General features: G+C 33.5%; 1 protein-coding gene and 3 non-coding genes across 9 annotated transcripts in view; 3 read left to right on the top strand and 1 right to left on the bottom strand.

The window, feature by feature from the left end:
• LOC124353937 (putative fatty acyl-CoA reductase CG5065) overlaps nucleotides 1-18,612 on the top strand; it is a 49,368-nt gene that overhangs the window by 10,724 nt on the left and 20,032 nt on the right. The window lies entirely within an intron of this gene.
• Nucleotides 1,032-1,172, top strand: LOC124356389. The gene has a single exon (XR_006921872.1). It is a non-coding gene; the product is annotated as a U4 spliceosomal RNA (small nuclear RNA).
• LOC124356371 lies at nucleotides 6,094-6,235 on the bottom strand. Its single transcript, XR_006921857.1, has one exon. It is a non-coding gene; the product is annotated as a U4 spliceosomal RNA (small nuclear RNA).
• On the top strand, nucleotides 11,349-11,489 carry LOC124356370. Its single transcript, XR_006921856.1, has one exon. It is a non-coding gene; the product is annotated as a U4 spliceosomal RNA (small nuclear RNA).

The raw sequence follows: 18,612 nt of genomic DNA, 5'->3' as shown, positions 1-18,612 counted from the left end.
GTCTTAGTTGATAATATGTTGTTGTAAATATATGCACAATTAAAGTACAAATGAGTGTCATTGTTTTCTAACAAAATATTATAAAAGATGATAATTTGATGAAAGTATTACTATTAGATTTTACCCGTGCTGCCACCTATGGTAGTGGTGGACAAACTCAGCACACAAGTCACACCATTAGCGTTACTACCGGTGAACTGGTACATCACAGACAAACTCTTTCCCTTCCAAATATATATTATGTACTTTGAAGTATAGCAGACAGACTATACAGTTGTCATATTTAGTACTGTACTGTAAAATGTAAAACCTCATTTTCAGTAATTATTTGCTTCTGCATATATGTACAATCTGAATGTTATTTATAAAATGTAGTGATAAGGCACATTCTTTTAGGTATATGCCTACCATTTTGTATATTTACTATTCATTTTAATTTCAATAATTTTAAAAATATGACTTTATTTTATAAATCATATTTCATATTTTAAACTATATTGAGCAATACGTTTAACGGCTACAATACTAGTTACAAAGTATATTATTAAGGACGAACTTTATTCATAGAAGCTCAGAAATACGTTTTATTTGCATAAAGACTGAAAATGAGGTTTTACATTTTACAGTACAGTACTAAATATGACAACTGTATAGTCTGTCTGCTATACTTCAAAGTACATAATATATATTTGGAAGGGAAAGAGTTTGTCTGTGATGTACCAGTTCACCGGTAGTAACGCTAATGGTGTGACTTGTGTGCTGAGTTTGTCCACCACTACCATAGGTGGCAGCACGGGTAAAATCTAATAGTAATACTTTCATCAAATTATCATCTTTTATAATATTTTGTTAGAAAACAATGACACTCATTTGTACTTTAATTGTGTATATATTTACAACAACATATTATCAACTAAGACTTTAAGGTTTATGTAATTTAAATAGTTAATTCCATATGTAGAAAGTTTTCCTTCTCAGTTGTCAAACGAAGTTTGTCTATATACACTATTCAACAGCTCTGTCATGAAGGCAACTTTGCGCAGTGGCAATATCGTAACCAATGAAGTTTATCTGAGGTGCGATTATTGCTTATTGAAAACTTTAACCAATAACCCGCCGTGGGGGCGTGAAATACCGCCCACACTGGCAATTTCTGGAAGTCCCTACGGGGGCTTATAAATTTAAAATGAATCAATTAAAAAGTAAATCACTTCACTTTTAGAGGACTGGACATTACTCGTGTTTTACACGTATTAATAATTACGTACAATAATTACAATTATTGGCTTACTTGTGCCACTGCTACTTTAAAATAACTGCGATTTTATCTGCTACTCCGCGATTTGACTTGTTAGATCTATGATGAGTTATTGACGTGTAAAATATAGATTCTTGCTTCTGCATGTATGTACAATCTGAAATGTGATTTATAAAATGTAGTGATAAGGCTCATTCTTTTAGGTATATGCCTACCATTTTGTGTATTTACTATTAATTTTAATAATTACAGTAATTGTAAAAGTATGACTTTATTTTATAAATCATATTTCACATTTTAAACTATATTGAGCAATACGTTTAACGGCTACAATACTAGTTACAAAGTATATTATTAAGGACGAACTTTATTCATAGAAGCTCAGAAATACGTTTTATTTGCATAAAGACTAACAAGTTCATTTTATGTACATGCATTAATTTGATAATCTGGATCAGTAACACAGTTTAAATAATCACAATTCCTAACATAAACCATAATATTTTTATTTTAGAAAAAGTTGTATTGACACTGATAGATCGAATAAAATAACATCTACTACTGTAATTTCTTACCTAATATATTGTTGTTACTAATAACAATAAAGTCGCAGTCACGGTCCAGGATCACTGTCGACCTATCATGTACCGCGATATCAGAGCGCCTGATTTAGCACCCCCTGGACATAGCATCCCCTCGCTCGTGACGTGAAAGGGGGTGCTAAATCGGCGCAATGGCCGTTTCCATGTCCTGAATAAGCACTCCCTTAGAATAGGGGGGTAGTTATTCATCGCCTTGACCACGTCCATGTCCTGATTTAGTACACCTCGATTCTTTTTTCAATTGTCACTGGCTCGCTGCTTTCTCTTTGCTTTATCTTTTTTACTCTTATATTCCTTCCGCTATTGTAAATTATTCCTTGCTACTATGTCCAAGAATCCAATTATTGGTTCCTTACATGCATATCTTCACAATTTAGTTTATTAAATTGGATTTTATACCAATTTTTTAAAAGAATATCCTCAATACACTTTACATGGTAGTTGCTGCCTACAGTTCACTTTTGTCTCGAAATATATATTTTCAGTTTCATTTGACACTGAGATCTTTACATATTTTTGATAGATCTTTAGTTATTTTTTGCGGATCTCTTATCATCCAAGTAAACTCACTAGATAACACAGTTTATAGGTCACATAGGCACAAATTATTTCTTTTTGTGCAAACAGTTTTCAAAACAAGATTACTTCGAAATGCTCGTATTAACAACTAAATATTAACAGACAATCAGTTGTCACTAATTCTTATTTCCGTGACGGCAACTCCATGAATACGGAAGGCTGTTATCCCTTAATATTACCGCATTCCATCTAAAAATAACACATGAACTAAAATGTTAGTTCAATTGGCTTTTACAACTAAATTTACCGCAATGTAGAGTTTATTTATATGCATAGAAAGGTTTTTAGAAAATACAGCCTATCGGTCGTTTTAGGGAATAGCACAGCCTTACAGGCTGGACTTTGCTTGTCATAAATAGTTTATATCCTACATGTTACTTTTAGCCTTGTAAATAATTATACAACTGTATAGTTGTGTACAGGCTGTCAAATAAATTACCTTCGCATCTACCGAATTTAAATTTTTGATTATTTTATGCTTTCCGATATTGAAAACATATATGCAACTAAACACTATCGTGGCAATTGACACGTATTATTTATACTACCTTTATAAATAACATAAGAATTAACATTTTAAGTACTCATATAAAAAATAAATTAATCATAACTAGACAAAGTAAATAAAAATGTGGAATACGAGATATAGATACTGCATAGTTGAGAAATTAAAAATGATATATAACTAATAATCAAATACATTTATTTAATTTAAATATATGTAATTCTTTTTTTACTGTGTATTAATTAGAATACTGCAATCTTCGAAACGATGTGATTTATTTTTAGAACATTATTAATGGAAAATATTGTAAACCCGATTATCCTTTGTAACATTGGTATTAAAAGCTTTGGTTGCTATGTTGCAACATTAATACATTAGTTTTTAATGTATTAATTAACGAAAATATTGAAACTGAGGGGTGCTAATTCAGTGTCTTGACCGTGCCCGTGCACTGAATAAACACCCCCTTGAAATCGGGGGGATGGGGGATAACTTAGCGCATTGACTGTGTCCATGCCTGAATAATCGCCCCTTAGGCGTGACGTCGGAGTATAAAGGTGTGCTTATTTCAGGTGGTGCTGAGACAGCGTCCTTCGATTTCTTGCCTGCTACGTTCGTTCAGGTACTAACAGCAGTAAAGTCGCACCCTACACTACATAATAGCCTCGATCTTGTAGTAGGTACGTGAATCGCAACCCATAAATATGTACACGTCTGACCCTCTTCCCTTAATAATTTAGATGTAAATTATACAAAGACGTGTATACAAGGAGAGGCATCTGCATTTTCTGAGAAAGTAGATGTTTGACAAAAATATCATTCCCTAGCATTCACCCTGGTCTCGTACGCAATTTTAATATCACAACGGAGACACCATGAGCTTATTACTTTAAATGGCATTCCAAACCATTCTGAGACTAGTATATATTGATAGTAAATTAAGGATATTCTAATGTCCTGATCCATTTTTTATTTCAAGTTAAAGATGGGGCTCTGAAATCGAAGAGTGAAACTGTTTATTAAATACCTCTGAAATTTCTGTCCAGTATTTTATGTAATTTTATTGAATAGCTTGACCGATTTCTGTAACAGTTGAACTAGTTTAGGCCCGTGTGGAAAAATCCTGTCATAAAGGGACGCTTAAGTTAAAATCCAGAGCATTTCCGTTAACATAGATGTAATATATGCACTTACAAACTTTTAGTTAATATGAAAATGTAATTGTAAATCCGTTGTGCCTGCAGTTGTAATGGTGACGAAGTAGATGTAATCCTTGGTAGAAACAATGGCAATAATTTAGATTGAATATCCCCTTTAGCCCTTCTGGTTCTTATAGCATTACGATTAAACTAAAAAAAAAAAAAAAAAAAAAAAAAAAAAAAAAAAAAAAACACACACACAATATTATGAGCTGAAAGTTATAATAATATTTTAGTAGACTAATATTTATATATTATCACTAGCTTTTACTTGATATTTCTGCTTGACTTGTACATACAAGTTTTTACTTGCAAACTGTAAGTTAATCATATTTATACGAAAATCTAATTGTAAATATAGCGTTGTGTCTTGAGCTGTAATGATGACGAAGGAGCATCTAATCCTTGAGCATAAAACAATAAATCAAATGTACATATACGGTGGAATTCGTGTTGTTATTACAGTCTAATCATAGAGACTAAAAATAAATTAGAATTCTTGATTGACTATATTAAAACTATACTATAATAAATACTATACTATAATAAATAAAACTATATATTATTTAACCTGTTTTAGTTAACCTAAACACGTACTTGTGGAGAAGTTTAAAGACTTGGTTTGTGCACACAAGCTCACGATTCGAGAGGATATGGGCTGTTGTTCAATCAATAAATGGAGAATTGTTAAGAGTTGTGGAAAACTTCAGTTCCAGGGTAGAACTCGGTTTAGAAAACAGCGGGTTACAGTTTGAACATCCGTAAATAAAATTAGTTGAATAAAATATTTGTTGGACAGAAATGTTTAGAATCTAGATAATTGTAGGGAAATTAATTACTTAAGATACAGTATCTAACGAAAAACAAGTTTTAAAAATGTAACAAAATCAATTGACTATGAACCTACGGAAAATGCAGGAATCCAAAACACTGTAACGCAACGAAACGTCATGAAAATTAGTAAAGTGGTAAAATCTAATTTTTAGCTGAGTGTATAAATAAACTATCAAGTGTAGTTCGATTTTACTGTATTCACATTATATATATAATTCAAATAATTGTTTATTCGAATGAAGAAATAACTGTACAAAACAGTAAGGTTACTTTGATACAGTTTTTTGTTTTAATTTATTAGTCAGAATTTAACTCAGAAGACTCTCTTTGAAGCAGTCGGCAAGAACTATGCTAGATGAAAGTTCGCTGGACTGTGCTTTTGAACTAATATACCATTTCCAGCTCTAAATATACTAATTGCATTTTTCAGTTTAAAGAAACAGAATGGCATCATTAATGTAGTTTTAACTGTACATTTTATCACATACTAAGTATAGATCTAAAAGACAATGTTACTATCTAACTTTTACTATAAATTTTAAGACGGATATAAACTCACCTTTGACAGAAGTAGGTTTCTCTGATCTGTGACATAGTATACTTTCTTGATCGTGGCAAGAAGGAACTCAACATTAGCGTCGGAAATATAATTCACTCAAGTTGCAATAGTCACACACGTGTAAGTCTTTATGCAAATAAAACGTGTTTCTAAGCTTCTAAGAATGAAGTTCGTCCTTAATAGTATCTTTGTAACTAGTATTGTAGCTATTAAACGTATTGGTCAAAATAATTTAAAATGTGAAATATGACATAAAATAAAACCATACTTTTAAAATTATTGAAATTAAAATGAATAGTAAATACACAAAATGGTAGGCATATACCTGTAAGAATGTGCCTTTATCACTACATTTTATAAATCACATTTCAGATTGTATATGCATGCAGTAGCAAAAATCTCTATTTTACACTTCAATAACTCATCATAGATCTAACAAGTCAAATCGCAGTTATTTTAAAGTAGCAGTAGCACAAGTAAGCCAATTACTACGTGTAAAACACGAATAGCCCAGTCCTATTAAAGTGATTTACTTTTTAATTGATTCATTATATAAGCCCCCGCAGGGACTTCCAGAAATTGCCAGTGCGGGCGATATTTCACGCCCCCACAGGCGGTGTATTGGTTAAAGTTTTCAATAAGCAATAATCGCACCTCAGATGAACTTCATTGGTTACGATATTGCCACTGCGCAAAGTTACCTTGATGATGTAGCTGTTGAGTAGTGTATATAGACAAACGTCGTTTGACAACTGAGAGGGAAAACACTTTACATGTAGAATTAACTATGTATGATTTACTTAAAACTTAAAATCTGAGTTGAAAACACACTGTTTTAAATATATGTGCAAGTAATGTACAAATGAGTTTTAGTGTTTTCTAATAAAATATAATAAAAGATGATATTTTCATTGTAATATTACTATTATGTTTTACCCGTGCTGCCACCTTGTGGTGTTGAACAGATACATCCCAAAAGTCGCACCACTAGCGCTACTGCCTGTGAACCGGTATATCACTGGGAGGACTCTGCTACATGATCAATTATACGGGTAGTATAGCAGACAAACCACACAGTTGTACCTTTTAGTACTGTAAAATGGTAAAAGCTCATTTTTTGTAATTATTTGATTGTATAAATAAATTATTGAATATAGTTCAATTCTATTATATTCATAGTACTGTATATAAATAGTTCCAATATAGTGTATATTAAAGTTACAAATAACTGTACAAAATAGTAAAGTTACTTTGGTACTGTTTTTGGTTTTATTTTATTATTAGTCATACAAATAAACAGAAATCTCAGTAGCGTAATTACAATACGAAACCGATATATAAGTTCTGCGACATTACAAAGAATCTGAATATTGCTCTGTCACAGTGTTTGGATTATGCTCTGTTGTTTAGGTGTTTATTTAAAACATAGCTGACATTGCTTTGGTTTGTTATTATACAGTTCACTAATAGATAAATCGTTATCAACGTTTAAATATAAAAAGAATTCGCACTTTTAGGATGCAGTACCAATGATTGCTCGAAAATTGTTTTTAAAACAAGTGATAGACATTTTTGAATAGCCTAAGGGAAAAGTAGGAAAACACAACGGCGTACTAACTGCAACACAACATTTTGATATTTATTATTTTGGGTGCCATTTGTCAGTTTTCCTACCATTACCATATAGTATTCAAAAGTGTCTATCACTTGTTTTAAAAACAATTTCCTCACGATGAGAGGTACCGCATACTAAGAATGTTTTTCTATAAAATTTATGATGGATTTATTTGATAAGAAACTATTATTTATAATCACAAAATTGAAAATTCATAATGACCAATAAGATCCTTTGTATTAATTGTTTATTTATATGTTTAATAATAAATTAAAGCCAAAGACGGTACCAAAGTAACCTTACTGTGTTGAGCAATTAATTATTTCTACATTTTAATAGACTGAAACATATTGGAATTGTATAAAAATATACAGGGTGATTCAAAACTAAACGGCAATCTCTCGAGAGCTTATTCTATAGCTAAAAACAAGTAAAAAAGTTCATATAACCATATGCCCGGAAACGCTTCGTTAGCGAGTTACGCCTAGCGAAAGATTTCGCCCGGATTTCAGAACCCTTGGTGAAGTCAGGCCGTATAAAAATGGTAAAGGTAGTTACAAAGATACAAATACGATTGTTTTTTATGTTTTTATATCTGACAAATTTATTAAAATTCGTCCCAGACCTGTAAATGCAATACTTTCAGAGATATCTTACGTAAAACACAAGAATTGGTGCAAAGAAATAACACATTTTTGTGTTTAACGTAAGATTACTTCCATAAATGTTAAATAAAGGTCATTTTTTTCTTAAACAGATTTGTAGAACATTTAATTCTGAAAAGATTCATGTGAATTACTTAGGAAAAAGATTAATAATAGGTATTGAAATTTAGCTTTATTTAAAAATAAAACAGACGCACAAAAATGCATATTCTTATCTGCATAAAATATTAACTAATGTTTAGGTTGTGAGTAACAGCTGATCATTTATTCTAGACTGAACATTAACATAAAATGTATTTACCTTTATAAAACTGTAATAATCACCTATAATAGTTGCTCAAAGTGTCCTCCGTTGTTAGCAATGCACGTTTTCGCACGACGAATCCACTCTTTTCTAGCGCGTTTCATAACGTTTGGAGCATTCTTGATAGTTTCTGCCGCCTCTGTAATGCGATTACGTAACTCCTCTATGGTGTTAATCCGTTTTGAATAAACAATTGACTTCATCCAACCCCATAAGAAAAAGTCTGCTGGCGTGAGGTCAGGAGAACGTGGTGGCCATTTTACTGGTCCATTTCGACCAATCCATTGTCTACCGTATGTATCATTTAAATAGTTTTTCACATCATTAGAAAAATGTGGAGGTGCTCCGTCGTGCATAAACCATGCATTTATTCTGTTTTGAACAGGAATATCTTCCAAGAGGGTAGGCAGGTGTGTTCTTAAAAAATTTAAGTACGCTACTCCATTAAGTCGATTAGGGAGGAAAAATGGACCAATCAAATTATCACCCAGAACACCAAGCCATACATTGACTGAAAATGTATGTTGAAAATGCCTCGTCGCAGTTTCATGTGGGTTGTCGTACGCCCAAGTATGGGTATTACGAAAATTTACAATTCCATTTCTAGTAAAACAGGATTCATCAGTAACGAGAATACGCCGAAGACAATACTGATGTCGTAAACAATTTCTTCTTAACCAGCGGCAGAACATCTTCCGTTTATTAAGATCTTGCGGTAATAAGTCTTGAACACGTGTTATATGGAATGGGTACAACTGTGCTTCATGAAGTGTCCGCCATACGCTTGACTGGCAAATATTTAACTGACGTGATAATCGTCTGGTGCTTGTGGTTGGTGATAATTCTACAGCATTTATTATTGCTTGTTCATTATTATAGTTCCTTGCGCTACGTTGACGACCATTATCTATTCGCTTCGGTTTAAAGCTACCAGTTTCTCTAAGTCGTCTCTCCACAGCTTCAAATGTTTTGCGATCAGGTGTTCTTCGATGTGGAAAAGTATCACAATATTCCTGAACTGCAGCTAAACCATTCTTGTTAACTTTGCCGTAAATCAGTATCATGTCCGTATACTCTTCAAACGAATACATACCATTTACATTATCTGCCATTATTTACTAAGATAATTACATACACTTTTATAAAAATATTTAAAAATATTTAATAAAATATTTTAAAAATAAATATTTAATAAAATATTTTATACACTTGTATAAAATATTTCCAAATAATCACAGGATCTCACAAAATACAATCTTCACACGCCACAATACAAAAACCTCCATAAAGGTTATTCAAATATTACTTCATGAACTTAATTGTTGATCAGCTGATATTGCCAACCTTTGCAAAGAAAATATGACGATAAAAAGTGTTGAATAAATGATCAGCTGTTACTCACAACCTAAACATTAGTTAATATTTTATGCAGATAAGAATATGCATTTTTGTGCGTCTGTTTTATTTTTAAATAAAGCTAAATTTCAATACCTATTATTAATCTTTTTCCTAAGTAATTCACATGAATCTTTTCAGAATTAAATGTTCTACAAATCTGTTTAAGAAAAAAATGACCTTTATTTAACATTTATGGAAGTAATCTTACGTTAAACACAAAAATGTGTTATTTCTTTGCACCAATTCTTGTGTTTTACGTAAGATATCTCTGAAAGTATTGCATTTACAGGTCTGGGACGAATTTTAATAAATTTGTCAGATATAAAAACATAAAAAACAATCGTATTTGTATCTTTGTAACTACCTTTACCATTTTTATACGGCCTGACTTCACCAAGGGTTCTGAAATCCGGGCGAAATCTTTCGCTAGGCGTAACTCGCTAACGAAGCGTTTCCGGGCATATGGTTATATGAACTTTTTTACTTGTTTTTAGCTATAGAATAAGCTCTCGAGAGATTGCCGTTTAGTTTTGAATCACCCTGTATATTTTTATACAATTCCAATATGTTTCAGTCTATTAAAATGTAGAAATAATTAATTGCTCAACACAGTAAGGTTACTTTGGTACCGTCTTTGGCTTTAATTTATTATTAAACATATAAATAAACAATTAATACAAAGGATCTTATTGGTCATTATGAATTTTCAATTTTGTGATTATAAATAATAGTTTCTTATCAAATAAATCCATCATAAATTTTATAGAAAAACATTCTTAGTATGCGGTACCTCTCATCGTGAGGAAATTGTTTTTAAAACAAGTGATAGACACTTTTGAATACTATATGGTAACGGTAGGAAAACTGACAAATGGCACCCAAAATAATAAATATCAAAATGTTGTGTTGCAGTTAGTACGCCGTTGTGTTTTCCTACTTTTCCCTTAGGCTATTCAAAAATGTCTATCACTTGTTTTAAAAACAATTTTCGAGCAATCATTGGTACTGCATCCTAAAAGTGCGAATTCTTTTTATATTTAAACGTTGATAACGATTTATCTATTAGTGAACTGTATAATAACAAACCAAAGCAATGTCAGCTATGTTTTAAATAAACACCTAAACAACAGAGCATAATCCAAACACTGTGACAGAGCAATATTCAGATTCTTTGTAATGTCGCAGAACTTATATATCGGTTTCGTATTGTAATTACGCTACTGAGATTTCTGTTTATTTGTATGACTAATAATAAAATAAAACCAAAAACAGTACCAAAGTAACTTTACTATTTTGTACAGTTATTTGTAACTTTAATATACAACTATATTGGAACTATTTATTACAGTACTATGAATATAATAGAATTGAACTATATTCAATAATTTATTTATACAATCAAATAATTACAAAAAATGAGCTTTTACCATTTTACAGTACTAAAAGGTACAACTGTGTGGTTTGTCTGCTATACTACCCGTATAATTGATCATGTAGCAGAGTCCTCCCAGTGATATACCGGTTCACAGGCAGTAGCGCTAGTGGTGCGACTTTTGGGATGTATCTGTTCAACACCACAAGGTGGCAGCACGGGTAAAACATAATAGTAATATTACAATGAAAATATCATCTTTTATTATATTTTATTAGAAAACACTAAAACTCATTTGTACATTACTTGCACATATATTTAAAACAGTGTGTTTTCAACTCAGATTTTAAGTTTTAAGTAAATCATACATAGTTAATTCTACATGTAAAGTGTTTTCCCTCTCAGTTGTCAAACGACGTTTGTCTATATACACTACTCAACAGCTACATCATCAAGGTAACTTTGCGCAGTGGCAATATCGTAACCAATGAAGTTCATCTGAGGTGCGATTATTGCTTATTGAAAACTTTAACCAATACTCCGCCGTGGGGGCGTGAAATATCGCCCACACTGGCAATTTCTGGAAGCCCCTGCGGGGGCTTATTTGATACATTAATTTAGATATAGATCACTCTTATAGGTAGGGATGGCCGATTGTCGATTGTACACAACAATCGATTGCTTAGATGCTATCGGTGCCTAATAATCGAGACTTGCTAGAGCTACATAAAAATAAAATATACGAAATAATTGTAGAAATAAGATGTTAGAATACAAAACAAAACAATAATTAAAACAGTATGCATTTATTTTAATAATTATTCGTACATAATATGAATTACAATAAAGATTACATTTAAAAGTAGATAATTGCCCGAAACATAATTCACTCAGTTATTTAGTATATTATTCTGAAAAAAAGTTAGTATATACACTGGAACTTATTTTTCTAAAATCCACATATTTGTTTTTAGAAAGATTTGTTTATCGGCTTTTAGTGGATTGAGCCTGCTTCTATTCTCACTTATTATCTGGCCCGCCTTGGAAAAGATCCTTTCCGAAGACACGGATGTAGCCGGGACACAGATATTTTTTTACCAATGACTTTAAACTGGCATGTTGGGAGTCTCTCCAATAATGTAGCACGTTTGTTTTTTTCCTTGTGCGGTAGAGCCAATTCCTAAAGCAAAGGTGCAGCTAAGTAGCACATATGCAGACAAATATTGTATGTTATAAAATTGTATGCACATTTATATTGCTGCCAACCCTAATTTATCATTAATATGATATCAAACGCCTGTATATCTCTTTGTCTAAACCTATACTGATAGTAAAATTATTGGAGTTTGTCATCACCACAGAAATATAAGTACATATAATTGCATATGTTAAGGAACATTTTCAAAGTTAAGGAAATTTTAGCATTGCTAAACTTGTATATTAATTGTTAATCTTAAATGGTTTAAATTAATAAAGAATATAGGTGTTCTTACCTGAAGGTACTGTCGAACAGTAATAATACTGTCAGTGGTGTTAGTTGTCTGAAGTTTAACAGGTTCTTTTCTTTCTTCGAGAATAGAAAAAAGGGTGTGCTTGGCCTTGCTGCTATTCTTCTCTGGTGGCGCCTCAGAACATGTAGAAGACTGTGATTTTCCACTGTTGTTGGTTTCCTCTGCCTTTTTGAGATGGTAAGCGAGAGCATTTTCGAACGCTTTTTGGGCGGATTCGGCATTTTCTGGTTTTAGGAATGGCGTTTTCTTCCAGTGGGGGTCTAATATTGTAGCAAGTTGAGTGATCGTTCTACTTTCATAAGGTACAAGGCGCTTGTTAATTCCTTCTACAATCATTGCATGTACAAGTTTCCCAGTTTCTGTTTTAATTTGTTTACCAATCTCGTTCACATTGTGCTGTAGGCAATAAACAACTGGTATTAACAGTGATGAGGTAGCGTAGTTCTCCCTGATATGGTTTCCGTTGCCTCTTCAAATGTAGCAAGTAATTGCACTATATCATTTAAAATTAAAACTTCTTCGGCTGCAAAGTACGTTATTTTACTTTTCTCCAGCTTTGATATTGCTACGATCAGTGGTTCGCCTATGTCCAAAATGCGTTTAATCATCTGGAATGTGGAATTCCAACGGTTAGGTACCTCTTGTATCAATTTAATTTGAGGTTTTGAAACACGTTTTTGCTCTTTTTTAAGTGTTTCAAAGGCAACACTGCTTGATTTGAATTTCGTAACTATTTCTTTTGCCTTTGAAATTATAGGCTTAACAGCAGTGATATTGAGCGAATCAGTAATAATCAATTGCAACGTGTGTGCAAAGCAGCCAAGATGTTTTACATTCAATAAATTTCCAGCCTTAATCATGTTAGCTGCATTATCTGTTACTAAACAAACCAACTTACCAGTAAGATTGAATTCGTTTATATTGAGAGAATTTCTGTGCAGACATTTTCGGAAGTGTGCTTCTCTGTAACTTGTTTGGTCATAAATACAGCACTTTTAAATTCCCAGTCTAAAATAAAATGAACTGTTAAAAGTCAGATAGCTCTATCTCCGGTGATAGATGTCCACTTATAGGATTGGGCCTTTACTCACGTTTTACAAGTCAGACCTTTCCCCACTTACTAATTTACATGTACATTATACAAAAGACTTTTGTATTAAAAGAGAAGCCTCTCAATTGTCTGAGAAAGTGACGTCTCACACAAATATTACTTCCAAGTAGTTACCTGCGGTTTTATACGAAATATTATGAAAATCCATGGACCAATAGTCGTAACTCTCGATAGAGCACAATAAACGAGCAACGCGTTGTTAATGTAGAGGTCGCTAAAGGAAACAAGTGTGCCTTGAGGCATGTCAACATGCGTTTTCCCGGAGCAAAAATTCCACACATTAAGTTTTTGCACAACAGGTAGTATGTCAGGATGAAACTTAATTTCTTAATGCACGATCGATTCGCCTTAATGAACAAGTGTGTGTGTGTGTGTGTGTGTGTGTGTGGTGTGTGTGTGTGTGTGTGTGTGTGTGTGTGTGTGTGTGTGTGTGTGTGTGTGTGTGTGTGTGTGTGTGTGTGTGTTGTGTGTGTGTGTGTGTGTGTGTGTGTGTGTGTGTGAGTGTGTGTGTGGTGTGTGTGTGTGTGTGTGTGTGTGTGTGTGTGTGTGTGTGTGTGTGTGTGTGTGTGTGTGTGTAGTGAGTAATCCTACATCACCTGTGTGTTTACGAGTAGTCTGCTAAGTGGATTGCAAAACAGCCTTAGTATGTAATGTTTTGAGGCGATCTTGTTTGATTTTCTCTGAGGAGTTCAGTGTAGTATTAGCGATACTACCGTTGAACTGGTACATCACAAGCGAGCGAGCATTTTTACTTCGCAATATACAGGTAGTACAGCAGAGAGACTGTACAGTTGTACTTTTTAGTAAGTTGTACTTACTGTAAAATGGTAAAACCTCAATTTCAGTAATTTTTTTATCTATCATAAGTTTTTGAATGTAGTTTGATTCTAGTATATTCGCAGTACATCTATTATTCCAATATGCTGAAGTCTATTAAAATAAACAAATAACTGTACAAAACAGTAGTAGTACCGTTTTTGGTTTTAATTTACTTTTATTCATACAAATACACAGTTAATACAAAGGATTTTATTGGTCGTTGTGACCAATATCGTGATTACAATAAGAAACCGTTATATGTTCTACCTGCAACATTACAACGAATATTAATATTGCTTTGTCACAGAGTTTTGATTATTCTTCGTCGTTTATATGTTTATTTAAAAACATAGCTGGCATTGCTATTTGGTTTATTATCAAACAAATTCGTCACAGGTCACTAATAGATAAATCGTAACGTTGAAATTTAATAGGAATATGCTCTTTTAGTATATGGTAATCTCTCATTTTGTGGAAAAAGTTTTGACAACAATTGATGGATATTTTTGAATACCCTAAGGGAAAGATAGGAAAACACAACGGCGTACTAAATGAAACAAAACGTTGTGACAATTTGGGTACCGTACCATTTTTCAACCATCTAAGATAAAGTCAAACTTTAAATACAAAAAATGTTTAGTTTTTAAGAGAGTTATTGATAGGTGTAATGAACGTTACATCTTTCCACTTGAATTTGTTAGGTTTTACGAGTTTGAAACATCATAATTTTGAACTATTTAAAAAACATTCAAACGTGTGTATGATAGTTACTGGCACTGATTTATGTGTCCACAGCCTTCTCTAACTGTGACTCTGCCGTTATACCGGAGAGAGTTAGTCCGTCTCCCGTGTATCCTGAAGCCCTGTGTAATGTATTGAATTACAATAATAATTATAATAATAATTATTATACATATTATAAATTGTTACTGGCAAGTTAAAGCCACAGCCAAAGACCAACTGTATGATCGTATGATGCTGTGACGTCATATGGGGTGATCAGTTTGAATAAATGCCATTGGCTGTTCTCATCACGCCACCAGATCATACCACCACTACCACTTCCAGTGTCCTGCCCTTGTCTCTCTCTCAGTTACCCTCCAACCTTAACCGAGCACAGTCGATGATGCAAACTAATTCAGTCTTTTATTCCGATTCCCCGTAACACGTACACAACAATTGGCGACGAGGTATTAATGCGATCCCGCCAGTGCAATGCAACCTGTTCGATTGTGCGTAAATAATTTCTCCGAAAATTATAGTGGGAGGAAGTGTGTCTGTAGTTTGGCGTCACGTGGACTCAAAATCGGTACATTTTGATGTTGGAAGACAAGGTCGTAAATTGGAACATTTCGTCTTTATTTAGTGAAACAGTAAAAATGGCGGGAATTATTGGCGGAATCGGTGACTTCGACAACAGTGCAGAAACTTGTAATTCGTATGTTGAACGATTTGAATTATTCGTTGATTGTAACAGTATTAGTGACGACAAAAAGGTTAGTACGTTACTAACAGTCGTGGGTGTGAAAACGTACAGTTTGTTACGAGATTTATGTACGCCGGAAAAACCTTCAGTGAAAAAGTTCGATGAATTAGTGAAGTTAATTCAGGACCATTTGTACCCGAAGCCATCATTCATAGCTGAAAGGTACAAGTTCAGCAAAAGGAATCAGCAGGAAGGAGAATCAGTCGCAGAGTACATCGCCAGCCTCAAGAAGTTGTCTGCATACTGCGAGTTTGGCGCATCCCTCAACGACTATCTCAGAGACAGACTGGTGAGCGGCATCAGGAGTGAGTCGACCAAGCAGAGGCTGTTGGGAGAGACCACCCTAACCTTCGACCAGGCTGTGAAAATCGTCTGCTCAGTGGAAGCGGCGGAGAAGAATGCGGCGGCATTGACAGTGAACGGCGGCAGCCGGGTCCAGCGGATGGCAGCGCATCACCACCCACATGTGAGAGTCGGCGGCAGCGGTGGCAGCGCGAGCTACAACGCAAGGCACGAAGTCAAGGTGCAGTGTACGTGCTGTGGGCAGTGTGGTCACTATAGGAAGCAGTGCAAATTGTTTGGTGTTGTGTGTCACAAATGTGGTAAAAGAAATCACATATCTAAGGTATGTCGATCTACTGAAATTAGTAAGTTACCAGACAATCAGCTTTCGAAAGTTAAGAAAGGTATATCTTATCAGTCTAATTTTCAAAACAAGAAAAACAAAGATTATAAGAAACATAATTTTGTAAATGATAGTTCAGAACTGTCAGATTCAAATAATTCTAAGAATTATGTTCAGAGTGATGAAAATCTTGAGAGTTATGTCGAGGACATACAGAATTTATTTAAAGTAAATGAAACTCACGGTGAAAGAATTAGAGTTGACCCAATTAAGATTAAAGTCCTAGTGCAAGGTCGAGAAACCATATTTGAAGTTGATACTGGAGCTAGTGTCACAGTGTGTAGTGAGGATTTTTATGAAAATAATTTTAGTTCTTGTAAATTGTTAGAAAACGACCTAACTTTGAGTTCGTACACTAATGAACCTATTATACCTGTGGGCAAAGTTAATGTTGATGTTTGCTATGAGAAAATACATAAATGCTTAGATTTGTATGTGATTAGAAGAGGTTCACATCCTTTAATGGGTCGTGATTGGCTTAAAGTACTGGGAGTTGACATTTCGTTTAAAAATAACTTGTGTGTTATAAACAGACCTATAGATAACAAGGCTAATTTCGAGACAATGACGTCCGAGCTAACTAATCAATTTCCAGAAGTGAGTAGTCCATTTCCAAAACCAGCTTTCCGTCAAAAAAATCGAAATTGAGATAATGGTTGCCATGGTAACTTTAGTGAATTTGCTACCGTTTTGAAATATTTTCAAGTTGCAAAACCTGCTAAAACAGCAAGAAAATTGGATTTAAAAATTGATTTCATTTCCAAAACCTGTTATTTTCACTCAAGCTTCAGTATCAAAACCTGTTATTTATTCCTCCATCTTTACTGTTCCAAAGCCTGTTATATATCAATAAATGTAAATGGCGTCAAAGTAAAACATTTCCAAAACCAGCTATTTTGTTCACTCATATGATTAGGCGCATTTCAAAATGAAGTTTTTGCATTCTTATAAAATAATTATTTGAGTGAAGGAGAGATCGAGCAAATAAGGGTCTGCAGAACTGCATTTTTGGGAATAATACAAGAAGGGCGTGATCGCTTACAAAGGTTATGTAAAAAATATCTGCAAACAGGTGAGGTTCCCCAAGAAACACGAGGAGGTGCCCGTCAAGTTGACAAGTTCCAAAAAAAAGGAAGCTGTAATAGACTTTATAAAAACATTCCAGCCGATTCAGAATCATTACTCAAGGGGGAAAATTAAAATACGTCAATATCTACTAAGTGAACTATCAGTAAAAAAAATGTGGGAGATGTATACAGCTAGGGAAAAAGATGAAAATCTTTGAGTTGAATATGAATTTTTTAGGAATGTTTTCAATGAAAATTTTAATATTAGTTTTCATGCCCCGTATAGTGACAAATGCTCTACTTGCACTAGTCTTATGAATAAGCTGAATTTAGAACGCAACAAAGAAGAACGAGACAATCTAAAGCTGCAACTTCTTGCTCACAAAAGAAGAGCTGATACATTTTTTAAAGCATTGCAAGAAAAGAAAGAAAATGTGTTAATCTTAAGTTATGACTGCCAAAAAAATTTAGTTCTTCCTAAAATACCAGATCAGGAAGCATATTATCGACGCCAGATGTATTTGTACAATTTCACAGTTGTTGAAGGAGATTCAAAAACCAATTTAAATAAGGAAAACACTTTTGCTTATGTATGGTGTGAAAATGAATATGCTAAGGGATCAGTTCAAATTGCTTCTGCCCTGAACCATAGACTATGTTCTACAGATATGAATGGGATCACATCTGTCCATCTCTTTTCCGACGGTTGTGGTGGCCAAAATAAAAGTAGCACTATAATATTCATGCTGTCTGACTGGTTATTAAATACAGCTCCACAACACGTCAAAGAAGTCGTTCTCTTTTTTACCATCGTTGGCCATTTGTTTATCCCACCTGACAGGGTTTTCGGAATCCTTGAGCGACAGTTCAAAAGTAATAGTGTTATTGAAAATCCTGATAAATATCTTGAACTGTTCCGGAAAGTTACAACAGTTATTCAACTTGGAGAAAACTGTGAGGTTATTGATTGGAAACAGTCTTTAGATGAAGTTTTGAAGAGGACGACTGACTGGCATTTTCAATTCCAAAAGTCAAAAAGATTT

The sequence above is a fragment of the Homalodisca vitripennis genome, chromosome 2 (assembly GCF_021130785.1).
Source record: "Homalodisca vitripennis isolate AUS2020 chromosome 2, UT_GWSS_2.1, whole genome shotgun sequence".
Taxonomy (NCBI): Eukaryota; Metazoa; Arthropoda; class Insecta; order Hemiptera; family Cicadellidae; genus Homalodisca; species Homalodisca vitripennis.
Note: the sequence above shows the minus strand (reverse complement) of the source record. Positions and strands in the feature narration are given on the sequence as shown.